The sequence below is a fragment of the Dermacentor albipictus genome, chromosome 1 (genome assembly GCF_038994185.2).
Source record: "Dermacentor albipictus isolate Rhodes 1998 colony chromosome 1, USDA_Dalb.pri_finalv2, whole genome shotgun sequence".
Classification (NCBI taxonomy): domain Eukaryota; kingdom Metazoa; phylum Arthropoda; class Arachnida; order Ixodida; family Ixodidae; genus Dermacentor; species Dermacentor albipictus.
This window is the reverse complement of record NC_091821.1, coordinates 101,246,627-101,267,968: the sequence shown is the minus strand read 5'-3', so window position 1 is coordinate 101,267,968 and position 21,342 is coordinate 101,246,627. Positions and strand designations below refer to the sequence as shown.

Sequence of the window (21,342 nt, the reverse complement as noted above, 5' to 3'; positions counted from 1 at the left end):
GTTTCGCTGCGCGATAATCCCGCGCATGTAATGAAATACAAAGTCAAAACAAATTGTAAAGAGAAGAATGAAGAACCTTTAGAAAACAGTGTAAACAAATTACAGCACAAAACATCCGTAGAAATGGCAAGAGGTTCGTGAATAAGAAGATAAATTATTTAAAAAAAGACAATTACCAAGGCCACTGAGTTTGCGTTCCCGGTGTAACGCAATTGCATAAATGCAATTATTTTCATCTTTTCATTTTCAAATCTTCTAGCTTTTCTTTCTTTGCTGTCCTTTAATTATCGAGAGACTTCGTGAAAAACTGGAGACGCAGAAGATGTAAGCCCACCCGCGTCAACCCACCGCGGTGCATGCAGGCAGCCAAGCAAACGACAGCGAAGAGCCTAGCAGTAGGATAAGTGTTCCTGTATATGCTGTATATACCTGTATATCCCGCAAGGAGCAGAGTTGCGCATAGGTCCGCCGTTATGCTCCTGCTCTGCAGTGAAGCCACTCCTCGCGCGCGCACGAGGCAAATGCCGCGCGGTGTTCCATTTGCTCTTTTGTCTGCTGCTCGCAAGCTACATGCGCCAATTGTTCGCAAGCGCTAAGCAAGATGACACGTTACGCTCGAACGATTGGCGTAGCGGAAGGGGTACCAACCCCCGAAATTTTTGCTTGGATGTACATATATACACGCACATATACAAACACTCGCACGAACGTGCATATAAGGACTAACCCCCCTCAATCCCTTGAAATAAAACGCTGACTACGCCCGTGGCTCGAACAGCTCAAAAGCTCGCGTGCAAACGCGCATTACCTTGCAACAAAAAGTGGTGCAATGTTTTTCAGCATGCATATGAAGTTTTCTTGCGGAGGCCGGAAGGCAAGAAATGTTCTAAAGGGTGTTTAAAGAAAACTTCACACAAGTGTGGTGCACAATTATGTGAGCACATTTGGCTGCCGAAACCAGACGAATAATGATCGTCGCCAAAAGAACTATCCTGCCTGCAGTTATGTCATTGCCCGTTAATCGTGACCGTCATTCATCACTAACCGTCGTTTACAACTGCTGCACGTTTTCGATATATGCTGTACAGACACGTAGATTTAAACGCATTTCAAATGTTCGCATGCGCGCATTTTATGCAAAGCTTATTTTAACGATTTATACCGCAAACTTAACAGCTGCTTCGTAGCAGCAAATTTACAAGTGGAAAACGATTCAAGATGCACTAGCTTCTATAAAAACTTATTTAGTACAACGAAATGGATGAGCAGTGGCTGGTGGCAGCCAAGGGATGAGTACTGGTTCTTGGAGCCTTGGGTGCAGAATTCAAAGCGACTGCAAAGGCAACAAGTTATTACGAGTAACAATAGGTTATTTTTATTTTACTAATCACATAAGATGGCAAACTTGCAAACTTGCAAAAATTCACACATTGCAGACTGTATTATGACAACATATTTTGCTTTATCTCTTCATGTTACTTCATATTACTCAGGTCAGTTTACTATATAACACGGCTCTTATTAAAAGTAAAAAAAGAATTTTACATTCCTCACGTCGACTAAGGCCGATCGAACAAGCAATATATTGCGAGTGGTAAATGCTCATGCTATCATAGCTGTCTCATCAGCGGGGGGGCACGATGTTTTCGCTTACTACAAAACAATGAAAACTAGTAAATCAATCGTCCTTACGTGAAAAATCGGAACGCTGACAAAAAACTAAAGAAAAGAGACAGAGTAGAAAAAAACCAGGGTGCAGCGGGCAAATTGTATCTGATAATATTTACTCTGTTTTGAGTACACTGTTCTAGAGATGCATAGTCAGAACAACTGTACAAGAAACACAGAGAATTGGGCGAGTTGGTAAGTTAACATTCTTTGCGTACATGTGCAGCGCAACACAGACATATCGCTCATTCTTTGTCCCGCGGCCGTGTCGCACTACACATATACCCCAAGAATTGCAGAAGTGAACAACCTCTCATGCTAGGCGTACGCATTTCAGCGTGTAGAGGAGTGTCACTCGAGATAAATGCTGCTTTAGTGTAAACAAGGCGAACGCACCTCGAATATCCTGGTCCCTTTCGGAGCCGGCCGGTTGCCCCCTTCCGTGCGGTTTGTGCAGTTTAGCGCGCTGCACCCCGTCATACTGGCTTACAAGTGTCAAAATGATGTGTATTGTACCACTTCACCAAAGTCATTCGAAGGGGACGCTCATAACATCCATCCATCCATGCGAGCGGCGCCGGAAAAGTTACGCGAAACTCTGCTCCCTGCGGGAGCACTACATGGGTGGATGGATGGATGTTATGAGCGTCCCCTTTGGAACGGGGCGGTGGGTTGCGCCACCAAGCTCTTGCTATTATACTGCCTAATGTCCTACCTAGGTTAAACAAGAAAAAAAGAAAAAAATAACTCTATGAACTCCCACAACCAGATTTTCTGATCCCCTATTGCGAACTTCGCTATTGTACGTCTCCGTTTTTTGTCGTTTCATTACTTTTTTCCACCAATCCTCCAACCGCCTCTTACTAATCCCTACTGCGCACATGTTTACTTTTCCACTGCTCTCGCTGAACCCAAGGGCTTCAAGGAGGCCATTCGTGCCTAAATCGACCGCTGGGCAGACGTCTTCACATTCTAATAAAACATGCTCCATAGTTTTCCTATTGTTATTGTTGTTGTTGTCCTGAGTGGCCGTGGCACATACCCACAGTGGGGTATTGGCCAAGAATCGGGTGGTTTAATTAGGTGCATAAAAATAATAATGATAATAAGGGAGTTAACAATTTGAGCGGGTGAGTTTAAAAGTAAACGTTTTGTGTTTGGAGAAAAAAGCAAATAATCAGCTGAAAACCGGGTATAAAATTATAATAGCTTTACCGCAGCAAACACATGCTTCTTCTTCCTTCTTATATCTCGCTTTATAGGTGCGTGTTCTAAGGCATTCTGATCTCGCTTCGAAACGTAATGAGCTTCCCTTTGAGTTATCATAAATTGTTTCTTTCCTGATTTCGTGTTTTTCTCGTAAGTAGTTACCCATGGCAAGTTTCTTTTCCATTGCCGCCACCCATGAGATTATTTCAGCCTCTCTGACTTTCCGCTTGACGCTTGACTACAGTAGGACTGCTCGCAGTGCCCTTTGTGCTTTCATTCAAAAGGCGTCGCGCCCACTCCATACGGAGCGGCGCGCGGACGGTAGACTAGCCAATATTCTAAGGACCATACTAAGAAGTCACGTTACCCACGTGACTATCGCGGTGTACGAGAACTTACGAGAAGCGAAACCAGCCGAGACAAGCCGCCCATGCAAGCCCCCCATCCCGCCACACAGACGGAGAACATGGCATGCAGGAGGCTCTAAATAAACAAAACAGACCACAACGGATTATGCTGCACGAGAAGTCTAACTACACTTTACCAAACGTACGTTTCGATTGCTTCGGCTCGGCCTCAGCCGTAACGTGGGCGCTTAGATAATCTTATAAATATTTTGCCTTGTGTCGACAGACATCGTCCTTATATATATAAACTACTTTTAATAGAAATTGTTTAATGTACTTTACTTCATATTCCTGATTTCATATTTAAAAATATGATAACGCAGCAACGATCAGACGTTGATGGTGCTTCGAGCGCATGCGACCTCAGTGCGGCTTGCGTTTGGGGTCGCTAACATATCACGTGTTTCTGATTGCGTACGCAAACGCAAACGCACCCAAGCGCTAGGGGCCCCAACGCCTTGCGTCCCCTAAACTATATCTAACTGGGTGCTCACGCGTCATTAGTAACTTCACCCCATTTCCATTTCCTTTATTTCTCTATCTATTTATGAAAATAAAGTGATTACTACTACAGCGAAACACCTTTTGGCTGCTTTATATCAAACACGCGGCAGGGTGCTGTTTGTGGCTGTTCCCCATTTTCCTTGCGCTCCGCTCAGAAGATCAAAGCAAGTGTACCAAAACTGCCAAGTCACGATATCACAGACGCTTCAAATGTCGTGAACGACATGTCGGCGCTTGCCAGCAGCAGCCATCGCATACAGTACAACCGTATTAAAGCCTCTTTTATTGTGCTAGCAGACTGGAGGAGAACAGCCATGGCCCAGTGCAGGCAGCGCTCAGAGGGCGGCCCTGGGAAAGCCGAGGCGGTACAGGGCGACCACGACCGCGCCGCCCACGCCGATGTTGTGCTGCAGTGCGACGCGGGCCCCGGGCACCTGGCGCGGGCCGGCCACGCCGCGTAGCTGGCAGCAGAGCTCAGCGCACTGTGCCAACCCCGTGGCGCCAAGTGGGTGGCCCCTGGAGATGAGGCCGCCGCTCGGGTTCACCACGTACTTGCCGCCGTACGTGTTGTCGCCGCGGTCCACCAGCTCCGCCGCCTTGCCCACGGGGCAGAGGCCCAGAGCCTCGTACGCCAGCAGCTCGTTGGCCGAGAAGCAGTCGTGCAGCTCGATCACCTGCACGTCGTTGGGAGTGAGGCCCGCACGCCGGAACGCTTGCTGGGCTGCCTTGCGCGTCATGCCGAAGCCCACCATTTCGATGCACGAGTTGTCGGCAAATGCAGACGGCAGGTCGGTGGCCATCTCCATGCTGAGCACTTCGACGGCCTGCGCCTCGAGGTGCAGCCGCCTCACCACGGCCTCGCTCACCAGAATGGCGGCCGCCGCGCCGTCCGACGTCGGGCAACACTGCAACTTGGTGAGCGGCCCAGATACCATGGGAGAGTCGAGGATCTCCTGCAGCGTATATTCGTCTCGGAACTGCGCGTTGGGATTGTTCACCGAGTGACGGTGGTTCTTTTGGGCGATCTTGGCCAAGTGCTCGCGTGTGCTGCCGTACTTGGCCATGTGCTCCATCCCAGCAGCGCCGAACATCTGCGCGGCCATGGGCGCCGGCGCTAGGCCGTGCGTGGCAGCCAGCACCTTAGCGTGTTTCTCGACGGGGTTGGCGCGGTCACGGTACTTGGAGGTGAGTGAGCCGCGGTCCATCTTTTCGAAGCCTAGCGCCAGCACCACGTCGGACAGGCCGCCCTCGACCAGCTGCTTGGCCAACAGCAGCGCCGTCGAGCCGGTCGAGCAGTTGTTGTTGACGTTGTACACAGGGATGCCCGTCATCCCCAGGTCGTAGAGACAGCGCTGGCCGCATGTCGAGTCTCCGTACACGTAACCGCAGCAGGCCTGCTGCACGTCGGCGTACTCCATACGGCAGTCCTGCAGTGCCGCTGTCACGGCCTCATTGGCCAATACTGGATAGTCACGCTTCTTGTCGCCTGGCTTGGCGAACTTGGTCATGCCCACACCCACCACAAACACCCGGCGGCCGGCGCGCTCCGCTGCCATGGTCCTGCAAGGAGGCGCCCAAAAGTATTGCCGGTGTCACACGGTCAGTTTTGATCGCGGTCAGGCCCTATCCGCACATTGAGCTCGATCCGGATCAAGTGCTGCTACGCGGTAACTTTCGGTCGTGATATTGCTCGATCCGAATCCTGAAAATGGCGACTATGTGTCCTGAGAGTTGTAGACGATGATAGTATTACCCACAACGACAAACGAAAAAATATTTTCTGGAAAATAAGAGTTTTCTATTACGATGTTTACAGCATACTTGATAAGCTCTTTGGACCCACTCAAGCGGGCCTGAGCTCAGCAAGACGATAGATGCCCAAATTCGATCCGGATCGATGTTGGACCGTGTTGCAGCGATAATTGTCGATCGCGATCAAAGGGGTCCGGGAGACATCGGTATTAGACGGAAAGCCAACAATCCTCACGGCGTGACATCAGGTAGTGGCGTTGTACCGCGGTTGCTAAGGCGCTGCGCGTTTATTTCACTCAAAGGGGACCTCTCAAAAATGCTCCTGAAACGTCGCGGACAGCAGCCTACGAAAAGCCTGCCAAGAGCGAAGATACTGCACCAGGAGAGCAGGCCGGGCCTCTACTACGGCCCCCACTGTTCTCCCGGAAAAATTCGCCATGTCTTTTTGAAGGTAGAGCGCCGTAAAAGGTAAGCAAGGTTTAATCCGGCATCACTGACTCAGCACCAGCGCCGTAGGCGCGAGAAAGTCTGTCTGACGTACCTTCAGACACGGCGATCCCCAAATGGGGCGTCCGTGCCCACTGCCTCACCGCGCGGGCAGCCAGCGTCGGAGCGTAAACAAACTCGACCGCACTCCGCAATGCCGGCATGCCTACGCATACAACACAAGCAAAGAAACTACTCCGTAGTGTCTAGGCAAAGTCAGATATTCAAGGAGCAAAATCCCTCAGATTTTCTCTATCGCATCCGTTCTCACTCGCGCTTGCGCAGAAATGTCCGGTGCCTCCAAAAGTGCCACGCCCCGCTGTACTTACTAGCAATTGTAAACACGTGTCCCGGCCAGACGGAAATGGGTTGGTGGCGTTTCTCTTGGAAAGGTTCGGCATTCAATGTTACACAAATATCAGTTTGTCCACAACGCGTCATCGGTTGTGTATAGACCTCACATTGGCCAAGAACCTTTTGAGTGTCGCCGCAGAGCCACTGGCCGTATATCATAGCGATGATAAAGCGATAGTCACCTTGGTGACCAAATAATAAATCCAAAAAAGCAAACAAAAGAAGGTTAAAAATAAGATAAGTATTGAGTATGCAATTTAATAAAACAACAAGAAATCGTGAAAAAACGAAATTCCTTGTGGCATGTCTTGTTTTCAATCAACATATTTATTATCAACATATTTATCCCCATATATACAGCTCCGCTGGTCATCCACCTTCTCAGAATCGAATGGCTCTGAATTCTTTCTTTTCTTTTGATAAAAAATGTGGTGGCGGTGATGATAAACTTTATTGAAAGGGGGAAGGGTAAAGAGGGACGTGGCTGAGCGTTAGGGCTCAAGTAAGGCCCTGGGTCTGCTTGGCCTTTTCCCCCCAGTCCACCAGTTCCAATTGTCGGTCGACGTCCCCGCAACTGAGCCAGGCTGTCCAGTCAGTCTCGCTGCTGACGGGGGGATGAGAGAACGGGAGCGAGGTGCATTCCCACATTATGTGTGTGAGTGTTCCTGTTTCTGAACAGAGCCTGCATTTGTCGCTTTCCCTGCCCCGTGTGATTTTGTTAATGTATTTTGGGTGTGGGTATGTATTTGTCTGAAGTCGCCGAAACGCGACCGCTTGCGTTTTGTCGAGTTGCTTGGCCGGTCGTGGGAGCGCGCGACGCCTCAAGCGATACCGATGGGCTATTTCATAATAAGTCTCGCAGGGTTCCTCGTGTGTCTCCTCCTCATTCACGCCGTCCGCATCCGCGGACGAGGCTCGGCGCGCGAGATCTCGAGCCAAACTGTGAGCCGACGCGTTGCCGGGCACAGCCGCGTGAGCGGGGGTCCACATGAGGGTTTTCAAGCCGCTTAGGGGGCGTCGTGTGAGGACATGGTACGCGTGTTTGCAAATTCTACCACGGACGAAATTGCCGATGGCCTGCTTGCTGTCGCTGATGACGGTATTTGCGTCCGCATGCATGGCCATGGCAATCGCGGTTTCCTCCGCTTCCACCACTCGGCCAGCCGTGATTGTTGTATGTTCTAGCAGTCCTCCGTTGTGATCAGCTACCACCGCAGTCATGAGGTCGCCGCGAGGGTGTCTGGCTGCGTCTGTGTAGACCACTCCATCTTGCGAGCCATAGCGTCGCCAAATGGCTTCACTACGGGCCTGCCGACGGCCCTGATGGAACTCGGGGTCCATGTTGCGGGGTAGAGGTGGGGCATAAATATGCCCCCTCACCTTTCGCGGAATCGTAACGTACTCTGTAATTTCGGGGATAGCCTCGAGACTGAGCTTCCGGAGGACTGTGCGGCCAGCCGGGGTTAGCGAGAGACGACGGACTTGGGCTGTGTGGTGAGCGTCCAAGAGCTCCTCGATCGTGTTATGCATGCCTAAGGCCTCTAGCCTTGCGGTGGCCGCGTGGTCCGGAAGGCCCAAGGCTGCCTTTGTGCTTCGTCGGATCATGGTGTTTAATTTGGCTAAATCTGTGACTGCGAGTTTGACATATGGTGTCGAGTACATGGTTCTGCTGGTTATGTATGCCTCCACATGTCGAAGCAGATCGCCCTCGCCCATGCCGTGGTGCCGATTAGCCACCCGGCGAATGAGCTGTAGTGTGTAGTTGGTCGCCCTCTGGAGTTTCTTTAACATGAGCCCACAGTGCAGCGTGTTCTGAAAGTCTAGCCCCAATATTTTGATACTGGGGCGCTCCGGGATGGTAAGTTCTCCGACTTTAAGCTCAAGGAAGCGCCTTCGCCGTGGTAATCCCCTGGGACAGTTACTTCTGCTGGGCTTGATCAGGAGGTATTCGGATTTTTCCGGTGAGCACGTCAGGCCCCTTGACTACGCATAAGCTTGTACGACGTCGATGCCGCGTTGCATGATCTCTTGAAGAGCTTGTGGATCATCCGCCGCTGCCCATAACGTCACGTCGTCAGCGTAAAGGCTGTGGTGAAGCCCAGGGATAGAGCACAGCAGTTCCGGGAGCCCGCACATCGCCGCGTTAAAGAGAAAAGGGGAGATGACTGATCCCTGCGGCGTGCCTCGGCTCCCCAGCTCTATAAATTCAGTTTCATGTTCGCCGACTTTGATCCGGCACTTCCGGTCGGTGAGAAAGTCTCGGACGTATTGGTACGCTCGGTTTCCGACACCCAGTTGGGTCAGGCCCTCGAGCACCGCTGCGTGGGCGACATTGTCGAAGGCCTTCTTCAGGTCGAGGCCCAGGAGGCACCGGAATCGGCGAGCGACTGCCGGACTTTCGGGTTGCATCACCTGCCTTTTTACCTGAAGGAGCACATCTTGGGAGGACAGGTGTGGCCTGAAACCAAACATAGAGTCCCCACCTCGTCCCCATCTTCTACGTGTTCATTGAGATGGTCAAGGACCACGTGCTCCATCAGTTTGCCGACGCATGATGTCAGTGAAATCGGCCTGAGGTTGTCCGCATTGAGTGGTTTGCCTGGTTTTGGTATAAAGACGATCGTTGACGTCTTCCAGTCTTCCGGGATGGCGCCCGTCTTCCAGCATTCGTTCATGAACTCTGTGAGCTGCTCCATTGCGGCCTCGTCCAGGTTGCGTAGCATCTTGTTGGTAACGCGGTCCGAACCCGGCGCCGAGTTCGTCCGCAGCTTGTAGGCGGCTGCCGACACCTCAGCGAACGTAATGTCTTCGTCTATGTGCGCGTTCGGCCGGCCCTGGTAGGCCGCAGGTAACGGTGTCTTGAGTTGCGGGCCGATGTACTTGTCTCGCATCTCTGCCAGGAACGTTCCCGGGTCCTGAGCATGCCTGTGGATTAACTTGGCCATGTTTCTTCTGCCTTCGACCCTGGTGGTGTCCGGATCCAGGAGGTGGCGTAGGAGGTGCCACGTCCGGGCTGAGCTGAGGCGTCCCCTCACGCGATCACATATTTGGTACCATTGCTGCCGGGTGACCTCGGTCGCGTGATCGGAGATCTCTGCGTCGAGTCGAGTGATTCTTTCTTTTAGGGCTTGGTATCTTTCCCCTGCTGTTGCCAACGCCGGAGCATGCTCGATCTTGCCTGCCACATGTGGAGCAGCCTGCTGTCGACGTTGGTGGTTTCCGGGGCGTCCTCCGGGTCAAGATGTTCCGTATACTCTTCCACGTCGGCCAGGAGTTGGCTCGTCCAGGATGAGATATTGGCGATGGACCCCTCATTGGCTCGCATTCTTCTGGACTCGCGGAATTTGTCCCAGTTAGTAACCGAGAAGCGATGCTGCCGCCGACGCTTGCCGCGTGCATAGATTTCCGTGTGAAGGATGCAGTGGTCGCTTCCCAGAGTTTCGCCGGTGTTCGTCCATGCGTAGTCTTGCGAGTGGACGACGAACGTCAGGTCAGGGTTAGTGTCTACCTGACCTCGGCTGCCGATTCTGGTGCGGGTGGTAGTATCGTTGATTAGCGTGAGGCCCAGCTCTTGCGCGGCTTCTGCTAGATGTCTACCCTTGCGGGTGTCGCCCAGGTATCCCCACAGAGTATGACCGGCGTTGAAGTCCCCAACGATGAGCAGGGGGCAGTCGCGGCTGACTTTGAGGGCCGAGCGAAAAATCGCATCGAGCTTCGGGTCTGCATGCGGGGCGACGTATACGTCAGATCCCAGCCTATTCATCCTCAACGTATAAAAAATGTGTAGAGAACAAAGAGGGGATCGCCAAAAAACGTTTCCAACTGTTATTCGATTTTATGTAGTTTCTTTTAAAAGTGTAACTAGTGCCTGATGGGGAGAATTTGAAAAGTTCTTCACATCACTTGCGGGCGACTTTCATTGCCATTGAATGTTCGTTCGCATCCGTGATTTCGCTTATTTAAATAAACCGTCTGTCTCCTAAAGTCGACCATTGTCGGTAGTAATCGTTTGTGAAATTTGCCAGAAAAATCCCGAACTTTGGACTGTAGACAACATAACCCCGATTTCTCCCCAGTTTTCATCTTTAAATATAGCACCAGAGATTCACCCTTGCCGAAGAGGCAAATTAGCACACAAAGAAAAAACATCGCACATAGAAAGTGTCAGCATGACAAATTAGCGCAACAAATAGACAATGCTCACAGGAAGGCAAGGCAAAGACAAGCGCTTGTCTTTATCTTCCCTTCCTGCGTGCGATGTATACATTATACGTGCGATGTATACATTCCCTTCCTGCGTGCATAATATACATTAACGATCTTCCGCTGCATGTATCTTGTCCTATTCGTATGTTCGCTGACGACTGTGTGATTTATCGTACTGTGACTAACATCTCTGACCAAGCATCTCTCCAGAATGACCTTAATAACGTGCAGGACTGGTGCAACCATTGGCAAATGGCCTTGAACCCTAACAAGTGCAAATTTATTTCAATTTCCCGCCGTCGTAATCCTTATCTGTCTACTTACACAATTGCAAACGTCCCACTAGAATCAGTTCTAACCTATAAATACTTAGGCGTAACCCTGTCCCACGACCTTTCCTGGAATGCGCACGCTACTAACGTAATCTCGTCAGCAAACAAGTCCCTTGGGTTCATGAGGCGTCATCTTCGTCATGCTCCACAGCACGTCAAACTACTCGCATACAAATCATTTGTCAGGCCACAACTGGAATACGCCGCCGCCATCTGGAACCCTCATCAAACATATATCATCAATGCACTCGAGTCTGTTCAGAATCGTGCGACTAGATTCATCCATTCTTCATATTCATATAACATCAGCGTTACACACTTAAAGGCACAATCTAGCTTGGCATCTCTTGCTTTTCGTCGTCGCATCGCCACGCTCTCTCTTTATCACAAATTTTTTTACAGCTCACTAAGCCGCCCGCCTTACGTCACGCCATCATCTTCACGCATGTCACAGCGCACCAGCCATCAACTCCAAGTTTCTCGTCCTCGAACACGAACTGTCACTTTTCAATCATCATTTTTTCCTCGAGCTGCCAAGGACTGGAACGACCTACCCATTAATGTCGCTGCCATCACATGTCATTCACAATTTCTAGAAACTGTTGAAACTTGTATTTCAATGTAACACCTGCCTTTTCCTATGTTCACATGTTAACCACCCCTTATGTAATAACCCCGAATGGGGTCTTTAAGGTAATAAAATGAAATGAAATGAAATGTCTTTTAGAGCGCAGCTCAAGGAGTCATTCGTGCGTTTAGCGCTGGCGTACCTCGGCGTAACCGAGCAAACGAGCACAACGAAGGATGAAAGAGCGAACCTGGAGCGTAGCGAGGGATGAAGGACGGTGATAGCGAAGAGAGCGCGAGGAGGAATGCGGAGGAGGAGAGTATGGCGAAAGCGTGAGAAGCGCAGTGCCGCGAAAGACGTGTTTTGCGGTGACGATCGCTACGAGATGGCGCCAGAGTAGCGCGCGTCCTCTGTTCACCAATGACGCCATCGATAAGGCATGCTGCGAGCGCGTTGTAATGTTTGGGGTTGGGCATGAAATAGATGGTAGCTGGCCCATGCCGTCGTCCAACTCATCCACGCTGAGGACGTTATTGAAGGGAAGGACTGGTTCTCATCGAGAACTAGGAATATGGGATTTATTTACGGTATCTACATGAGAACGTTGCAGTTCATCACTCTAACATGACTGAAAGAGAATGCACACTGAAGAGCCGACAACGGCTGCTTATAAACAGTCTGTCCTCCCTAGATCCCTAAATGATGGAAAACGGTCGTTCAACCTTCGACCAATTCGGAGCGTCCAAACTCATCGTAGCCTACCCGGCTTTTAGGGGGAGGGTTTCCACACTCATTTCCGCACAGGTTTTACTGACCACAGCGAGGTGAGGGGGTTTTCGCAGACACGGGTCTTGCCCTGAGCAGGCGCCTCTTGATCCCAGAGTTGACGCAGCAGACAGTGGCCGCCGCGTTTGTCCATTGACTGACGTCTTCTAAGGCCCGTGAGACGGCGCCGCAAAACACCTTCTTCCAGGAGTTCCCCAGCTCCAAACAAACCGTGACGGTGACGGTGAATCAACTAACTCCTGGTCCACTGGTTCGCCGACTGCGTCTAGACATCCCGGCGCCGCTCGGGTGGGGACGCGGCGCATAGTCGTCCTTACAAAGCGAGTCGCCGCAGCGGGCCGGGCAGGTTTTGACGGTCGCTTCCCCGAAGATCGCCAGCCCCCGCAGGTCGAACATAACAGCGTCCAGATATGGAAACAAAGTGCTGCATGAGCGGACGTCTGTTTACGGCTGCTGCTGTGAATAGCACCCACGTGTCACTCACGCGCTGCGTCTGGCTATCCTCCGATTTGTGAGATAGTCGCGCCACACTTCGCTCCGCTTGCAACGTGCCGCACGAGACAGATTGTCCGCGCCAGCCAATATATCGCGAAATGAAAGCACGTATAGAGCTGCGTTCAAATTGCGCGTTAGGGAGTATCGTAATCGCCAATGATTTTTTTGTTGCACTAATTTTCCTCTTCAGCATTCAGCAATGTAAGATGAACAAGCTCAATAATTAATTCTTCCCGAGTTTTAATCCCCCACCCCTACACCGAGTTAAAAACAAACAAAACACGAACACGAAGGACCCTAGATATAATGTGCCGAGTATCCGCAATTCTACGTATATATTTCCACTGTGTGTAGAAATCGAAGAAATTCCTATATTCATTCAGTTCCCGGCAGCTTAGGTTTGTTCAACAAAGATTAACCTCTCACTTTCGTAAACAGCGTGGCGTGACGAAGCGCGCAAAGCGAAGTACGATAGGCGTGCAAAGAACTGGCGGGCAAAACATTTCCATCGTGCCACGGTTTCTGTGGCAATGAAGGGGAAGCCATGGAGTATTCTAGTATACACTCTACTACGGAAGCAAAGGGCGCACAAGCAAGAGCGCTTCTGAAGAAAGTCCCGCGCTTTCATATGCATGAGTTTAAGCTGCGGAAGGGAAAGCATAAACACCTTATAGTCACGTGGTAGTGACGTATAAAGAACACAGTAGCAATACTGTGGAAGACGAAACTCACTTTTATTGGGCGAACCTGTGCCCACAAAAACAGGCTACATATAAAGGGCCCCTCACTAGGCCTCATAGAAAATTTCGGTTATACGCTGGAAGTTGTTACGTCTCCTCTAGGGAGCGTTCTGTCGCAAAGATTTTTCAAATCGGCTCATTAATAGCCGAGATAGAAATATTTCAGTGCCGCGAACCCATGATTTCAGCAGGCGGGCTCCACTGGCAAGCAAGACGTTCTCTCCACTCGCCCCGTCTAGCCTACGCAAGCGAAATTCCTTCCTTGCGTTCTCTCACACCGGACCTCGGGGATCGCGTGGCGCATACACCACAGAAAGGCTTTCATATTTTCTTTTTGCTCCTCACTTTATTTTTCGGCGCTACGCACTTCCGCTGACGGCGTCGCGTGCGAGCTGTTGTCTCGTTCGCGCAGCGCAAGATTTTGCGCGCTGTGCACAAGGAAACATGACTAGCGGTATAATTCAGTGCTACACGAATACTGAGGCAGGGCAAGCGGATCGCAGAGCATGATCACGGCGCTGGAACACGGTAGAAACTGGCATAGTTTCGGTACCTGCGCACGTGACCGCACGAACAAGTAGACGAAGCCGAAGTACATCTCTCTTGCTTCGGTGCGAAGTCAAACAAAAACACGCAGACATTCCGTTTGTGTGTTTTATTATTTCTCTAAACTTAGATTCGTCAATTTAAGCAACAGATATCGCACGGATAACAGATGTTGTGTTGAATAATTCTCGAAGTAACGTGTCACCACGAGCGACGTCACTGTGGACATGATTACGTAGCCGCAGGGGCACGATTAAGTCACAGTCCGGCTTAAGTCACAGTCCGACCGCGAGAAGAAGGAAAAACGGAGTTGGGTTTGAAATTTCAGATCTTTCCGCGGTGCGTAGCGATGTAACACTTTGCAGACACGATCGTTATCGCGCAATGTATGCTCTGCGTTTTTCAGCTCAAAATGGCCAGACGTGGTGAGGGACCCTTTAAAGAACGGCGACAGCGGCGAACACAGTCGGCGATCGTCGAAATCTGATCAGCGGGTAAAGCGCGTCCGTTTTTATAAATAAGTCGTCGAATGTTCCAGAGTAATCACTGGGACCCGCGTGTCTTCCACAAAGTTCTGTATTATTCGAGTCGTGCATACGTGCAATCATATTACACAAGGTTCGGTCACAGACAGTGGATGGAACCATCGATAACACTGCAGAAACTTCCGGTACATGCAGATGCATCCTGCTCTGTACGATAACATATGTTAGGCGGTGAAACATGGTCTCCCGATAAAGATAAACAAGTACACGTGTCATTATTTAGAGCAGATAAGATAAAATACACAACTGAGCGCTCAAGTTGACCTATTTTTCTACTTTTCCTCATCCGGCATCTGGGTGAAAATGCAAAGCCGTGGCACGTAAAAGCTACGCTTAGTTTTTGTTCCAAGAAACCAAAAGTGCTGCCAAACGCTGCCCCCCGCAGTTCAACTTGTAAAAACTACCACTAAAACAAGCAAACAAAGAAACAATACCGCTGCCTTTTTTTTGTTTGTGATTTACACATACAACCGCACAATAACTCACAGGCACGATGACCTGGCTCAGCGGACGAGCACATGACTCATGAAAAAACAAAATTACTGCAACAACTCTCTCTCTCTCTCTCTCTCTATATATATATATATATATATATATATATATATATATATATATATATATATATATATATATATATAGATAGATAGATAGATAGATAGATATGTTGATGATATCGCAAGCTGCTTTATGCAGATAGGCCTTTCACGTATAGGCTCTATAAAAGCTGATTGACAATATGTAAGAATATATATTTCCTTATCCTATCTTGATGCCGAGATGGCGAGGACAATGGCGATCCCTTCTGCTGCGACGAAGTTGTGTGTATACGAACGGATGCAAAAGCCAGTTCCTCTGGTCTGTCTTGCCACGCCGATTACCATGCCCTAGTGGCTAGCAGAATCTTTCGCCGTCTTGCCATAATCAAGCATTAGCGTCACGTGCGCGATAAGTCAGCGCGATCAGAAATCATATGCTTTCGTCATCTGCAGTTCCACAGCATTCTGACGGGTGCGAGTTCACCGCCACCTCCATTCATTCATCACAATATACGCTTCGTTTTGCTTGTCTGCGTACTGCATTCATTTGTGCTCGCACTACATTATCACCCAAAGCATTTCATACGAGTATTCTTGCATTCCACCATAGAATATATTTAGGAATGACGTTGTGAGGTGTATATATACAACTCTCTCTCTCTCCCTCTCTCTCTCTCTCTCTCTCTCTCTCTCTATATATATATATATATATATATATATAAACGAGAAGAAAGGGGGTTAACCGAGGGACCCGATAATTATTAGTGATATAATGAGAAGCCAGCAAACAATGACACCAAGTACAACAAAGGGGAAATTGCATGTGCTTAATAAATGAAATCAAGTAATGATAAATTAATGGAAATTAAAGTGGATGAAAAAACAACTTGCCGCAGGTGGGAACCGAACCCACAACCGCACGCGACATGCGAAGGTTGTGAACTTCGGAGAGGAAGGCGCGACCTCGATCGCTGAGGAGTTCTCAAGGTGCGCCGTGTCGAAGGATGAAGCGATGTAGGACGAAAGAGGCTACACCCCGCGCGGTAGCACTTGGTAAAGCAGCAGTTTCGGCGTACCGTGTCAAGTGGTCAACATCAACTACAAACCACCGATTGCCGTCTGGTGTCATAGGAAGCGGGCCGTATATGTCGATGCCGACGCGATCGAAGGGTGTGGCAGGGCACAGGCTGCTGCAAGGCACCAGACGGGCGTAAAGGCGGCGATTTGCGGCGTTGACAGTCACGACTGCACCGAACAAAATTTTGTACAAAATTGTACATGCCGCACCAGTAGCAGCGGTGGCGAATTCGTTCGTACGTCTTGAAAACTCCGGCGTGACCACACTGCGGATCGTTGCGGAAAGAGGCACATATTTGTGACCTTAAGCTCCGGGGAATCACCAGAAGCCACCGACGGCCTTCAGGAGTGTAATTGCGTCGGTGGAGCAGCTGGTCACGAATGGTGAAATGAACTGCTTGGCGTCGGAGGGTTCGGGATACAGGGATGGTCGATGATCCAGATAAATAGTCGAAAAGAGAAATGATCCATGGGTCACGAAGTTGTGCGGTGGCAAAGGAGTCCATGTCGATAGATGACACGGAATGTGCGGAAGTTGTTCCGCAGGCCGAGTCTGGAGGTAAAGGTCGCTCAGAGGTATGTAAAGTATGTAAAGTATGTAAAGTAAAGAGGTATGTAAGTCGCTCGGTAAAGTCGCTCAGAGGTATGCATAGAAGTCACCGCAGAACGTTACGCTTCGGCTACCCCCCCCCCACACTGTCATCACCTTGTGAGCATTAAACTGCAGAAAAAAATATCAGGCTCTCTCGAAAATAATTAATCCGTAAACACCAATTAGGGCAGGCCTGTTTTTTCACTGCTGCGAAAGAGTGTCACGGCGTTAGTTATAGCTAAATCCTTTAATTAGTTGAGTCTAAAATCTTTGGTCAATGATACTCTTACGGACATTTACCCTATAAATTATGACTTTTTTGTGAACGAGTTAAACTGAATTTATCGCAGCAAAAGACAAAAGAGCCGCTTATTGCTAATAAATTTAGTTGCACTGGAAGAATAATCAGAACAGATAAGCAGCCTATATATATATATATATATATATATATATATATATATATATATATATATATATATATATATATATATATATATTTGCCTGACACCGCCAAAATGCTGAGAGCCAGTGGGGTTATACTATACTAATCCAGGTGCAACCAAATTAGAAAGACCCACTAAGCTTCAACAAAAGACACTCCCTCACCAGAACAGGAATTGGCCTCCTTGGTGACCAACTGGACGACGAACCGCTGTCCGAAAAAAGAATTCTGCAACATCGAAAGGACCTACCGTCACAGAAGAAGGCCGTGCAAGCGCTTTTGCGCTTCTTGCGATCTACCGGCCTGTGTGAACGACTTTAATTGGAACGCTTTTTGTGTGTGTGTCTCCATGTGTGCGCGTTCGGTTTTTTTGTTTTTTTTTTGCGTTTTCCTCTCTGTCATCTTTCTAACCCCTATCCCCCATCCCCAGTGTAGGGTAGCAAACCGGAGACTCATATCTGGTTAACCTCCCTGCCTTTCCTCTCCATTCTCTCTCTCTCTCTCTCTCTCTACGTAAAGCTTAAACATGATCACCCTGTAGAATATGTTGCTTGGCGAGTCGGTTCACGTCTAGGCGGCATATATTAGCGCGACATGGAAACAAATACTTAGTAGGAGGGTGTTATAGGAAAGAACAGAGTGGGCGCTAAGCTCTATTAGCACCCGCTCTGTTCTTTGCTGCTCCTTCCTACTAAAGTATTTGTTTTCGCGTCACGTATAATATGCACCCCCTACACATTGTCCGTTTGCGTGAATCATTAGCTAACACTGCATAACTAGGAATTCCATGTAAAACCAAGAAGTCCATGCAAGATAATGTTCGTTTTATTAACATTCTATAACCAGGCATTTCTCTTCTATTTCTGAATCCTATACCACTCCCCTCTGTAATGCCTTTGGGCCTTGAGGGTATAAATAAATGAAATGACACCATCGATAACTTCAAGGCTTGTATCGCGTAAAGCATAGTTCGCCTCGCCCTGATGGATCCAGCTCCTGTGGACGGAAACTTTGTATGGTTATTTTAATAAACGTTTTAACAGCAACAAAGCTGGTTTTGATGTGTGAAATATGACGTCGTAAGGTAAGGTCTACAAGGTGTGTGAGTGAGCAAACCTGTCCAAAAATTGTTAATTGCTACCACGGTTTTCAAACTTTACATTTGTTTGGGTATTCCCATGCTGAACAAATATGTCTGCTCTAGAGCTTTCACCTATATATATATATCAATAACGTTTTCAGTGGTTCTCTAGGAAGGCAAGAAACAACGCGCTCACTTGAGAGCACCTTAAGCCGATTCAGGCTGCGCCAATCATTGTGAATGCTAAAATAAAATTACACCCACAATGGTGCTTTTATTTCTCTATCACCCCTCATATACAGCTGTGAAACATTTAGTTTTGTGTGAGGTGAGCACCCTTAAAAAATGCGCAATTCACAAGGCACCCTTGCCAACGTGAGATTTTCAGGGGTGTCTTGCGAGAGCTAAATGATCTCTTTAAAAAGTCCAATGCTCGTACAAGGCGACAGCATGATAAGTCACAGTATCCACTAAGCATACGAAAATAGCGAGAATACTATAGGTATGTGCGTCGAGGCAGCGATGCGAGCATGAGGTGACCACAGTTATCAACAATGCGTCATCATCGCCACTTCACAATTAGGCTAATTGCACTGATTGCGAATTCACCACACGGCACGCAAAAATAAAGAAAAAAGAAAGAGAGAAGAAACAGACAAGTGGCACAAGGGGCAACCCACTTATCGAGCTGATATAACTAAGAGCTCATATAGAAATTTACAAGCTGCCCCAGTGCGGCACTAGGGCGACTCCTAATTCGACCACGACGATGGGCAATGGGAAACGCTGTGGGAGCTGGTTACCAGTCTCACTCACTCGCTCAGTGCCTTTCACCCAAAAAAAGAAAAATAATCGCGGCAACGCATGCCGGCTGCCTTTCTATACAGCATACAGCATATTCTTGTAGACTAGCGCTATATACTCTCTGAGTCTCAGCCCGGTAACGGCAGACCAGACACACGAGACCGCCGGGTAACACGAAAACGCGTACCCCTAACTCGCGAATGGAGGAAACTGGACACATGCTTGAATTATGCCTGCCTCCAAGGACACCAAAACAGGTAAAGCGCGAGCCTGGCTCTACGTGTTGCGTGCCACATTCCGTAGTGTCTGCCGACCGGCAAGACGCGTGTGAGTCCACTGCGGTGGATATGGTGCACACCGTGCAGTATTATGATCGCAGCCTACATGACAACATGGGTGTACGTGTCAGCATGGGTGTACGTGCTGCTGCAGGCATACTGCCGTCAACAGCACGCAAGGCCGGGAGGCTTGCGCCACGCCGGACCTCGCTCAAACGGACCGCGATCGCCAATGTCGATACCAGGAAGTGTTTCTCGTCGTTCGAAGGCCGAGAGCGATAGGAGGAAAGATCGCGGCCAGCCGATGATTCCCTCTCAAGGTGCGCTCGGCGACGACTCCGTAGCCCCCGCGGGCTCGTGCGTAGCCGGCTTCTCGCGAGCGCACTCCCGCGTCCTGCTGGCCGGTCGCCCACCAAGAAGGTGACGCCGCTGCACTTGGGTCCCTTATGAGGTGCCCCCGATAACCTGCACCAGATACGATACTGTTGTGCCTTTTATTACCGCTTCCAAACCGACGCCATTGCCAAATCGAAAGGCGTTTCGCCCACGTTATAGAACTGTACCGTGTACCTAAATGCGAAAACACCTGTGTACTTAGATTTGGGCGCACGTCAAAGAACCCCAGGTGGTCCAAATTTCCGGAGTCCCCCACTACGGCGTGCCTCATAATCGGATCGTGGTTTTGGCGCCTAAAACCTCATAACTTAATTATATTTCTTGGTGGGGCACCCTATAGCTGTAGGCTCCTATTCTAAACATCCATATTAATTTAATTCTATAGGTCGGGCAAAACCAGCAGCGGCAAACCGTCCCCAGCATTTCTCCATATCCGCTGATTCAGCACACGACGGAGAATACGTGATGGTCCAAACCTGCAGTGCATCTAATTCAATTATTCATGTACATAATATATCGTCAGCCCGCTAAAGCCCCGACGCTTCACAGCACGCCCACCTCTGACGGAGAAAAGAATTTCTAATCCTCGCAAAGCAAGCGGTTTTTCTTCCGAGCTTCCTCAATGAAGGCACAAAAAAGAAATGACAGTATCGCCCGAAGGGCGAAGCATGGACAGCGATATAGCAAAAAATTAGGGTTTATCGTTGGGCTCGAACTCCTCGTTGTGGTGTTCTAACTATGCGCGGGTGCGACACGTTGGCACGACGTAGCAGGCAAGGCAGCAACTGCTGCGGCGCAAAAGGAGCATGGTTCTGGGGTCTCACAACACTGGCGAGGTGAGCGTCACCATTGGGGGCGTTGCAGCTTCAGTGATCCGACCGATGATGAGACAATGCCAAGGAGATATTTGCATGGTGAGATTGAATTCCCAGTGCTATCGCCAGCGTGAACAGCTCGCAGATCGCCGTTCAGCAATCAGAAGGGTTCAATCTAGGCTGGCTCAGCGCTTCCTTCGTTCGGCTGATAAAACTATACAGTCAGGATGGGAAGATATTGTGGAGATCTCTTATTTGGCTGCCCTTTTTTCTCTAGTTCCGGAGTGCCACACTTTGTTCCTCAATTTCACGGCACAGCGCGCACCGTCAGCACCACACTCTTCGATTTTACTTCGCGCCGGCAATACAGGGCCCGTATATCATAATGTTCGACTTCAAGTTCCATTGCTTCTATCGCGCGACGCGCCGTGGGGCAGATCGCAGGGGTAGCGGCAACGCGGCGGTGAACGAGTCATGTCCGAGCCGATGACGAAGGGCGAAAAAAGAAGGAAAATTGATATAGTCGGTTACTAAAGGTGTCCCTAAGAACCAGTTCACGGTTTTGTCGCGCTCGCTACTTAAGATGGGCTGGCAGTGCGTTCCTGTTGCGTGCATCGTGCGAGCTCCTGGTAGCAGACGACATAGCGTTACGCTCTGCCAGCTCAATTACGCTTGCAATACCGCCTGTCGGCTGAGAATGAAAAAAAAATGACATTAATAAAT

General features: G+C 49.4%; 1 pseudogene; it reads right to left on the bottom strand.

The window, feature by feature from the left end:
- Nucleotides 1-4,052: 4,052 nt before the first annotated feature.
- Nucleotides 4,053-21,342, bottom strand: part of LOC135906165 (sterol carrier protein 2 pseudogene) — a 33,849-nt pseudogene continuing 16,559 nt past the window's right edge.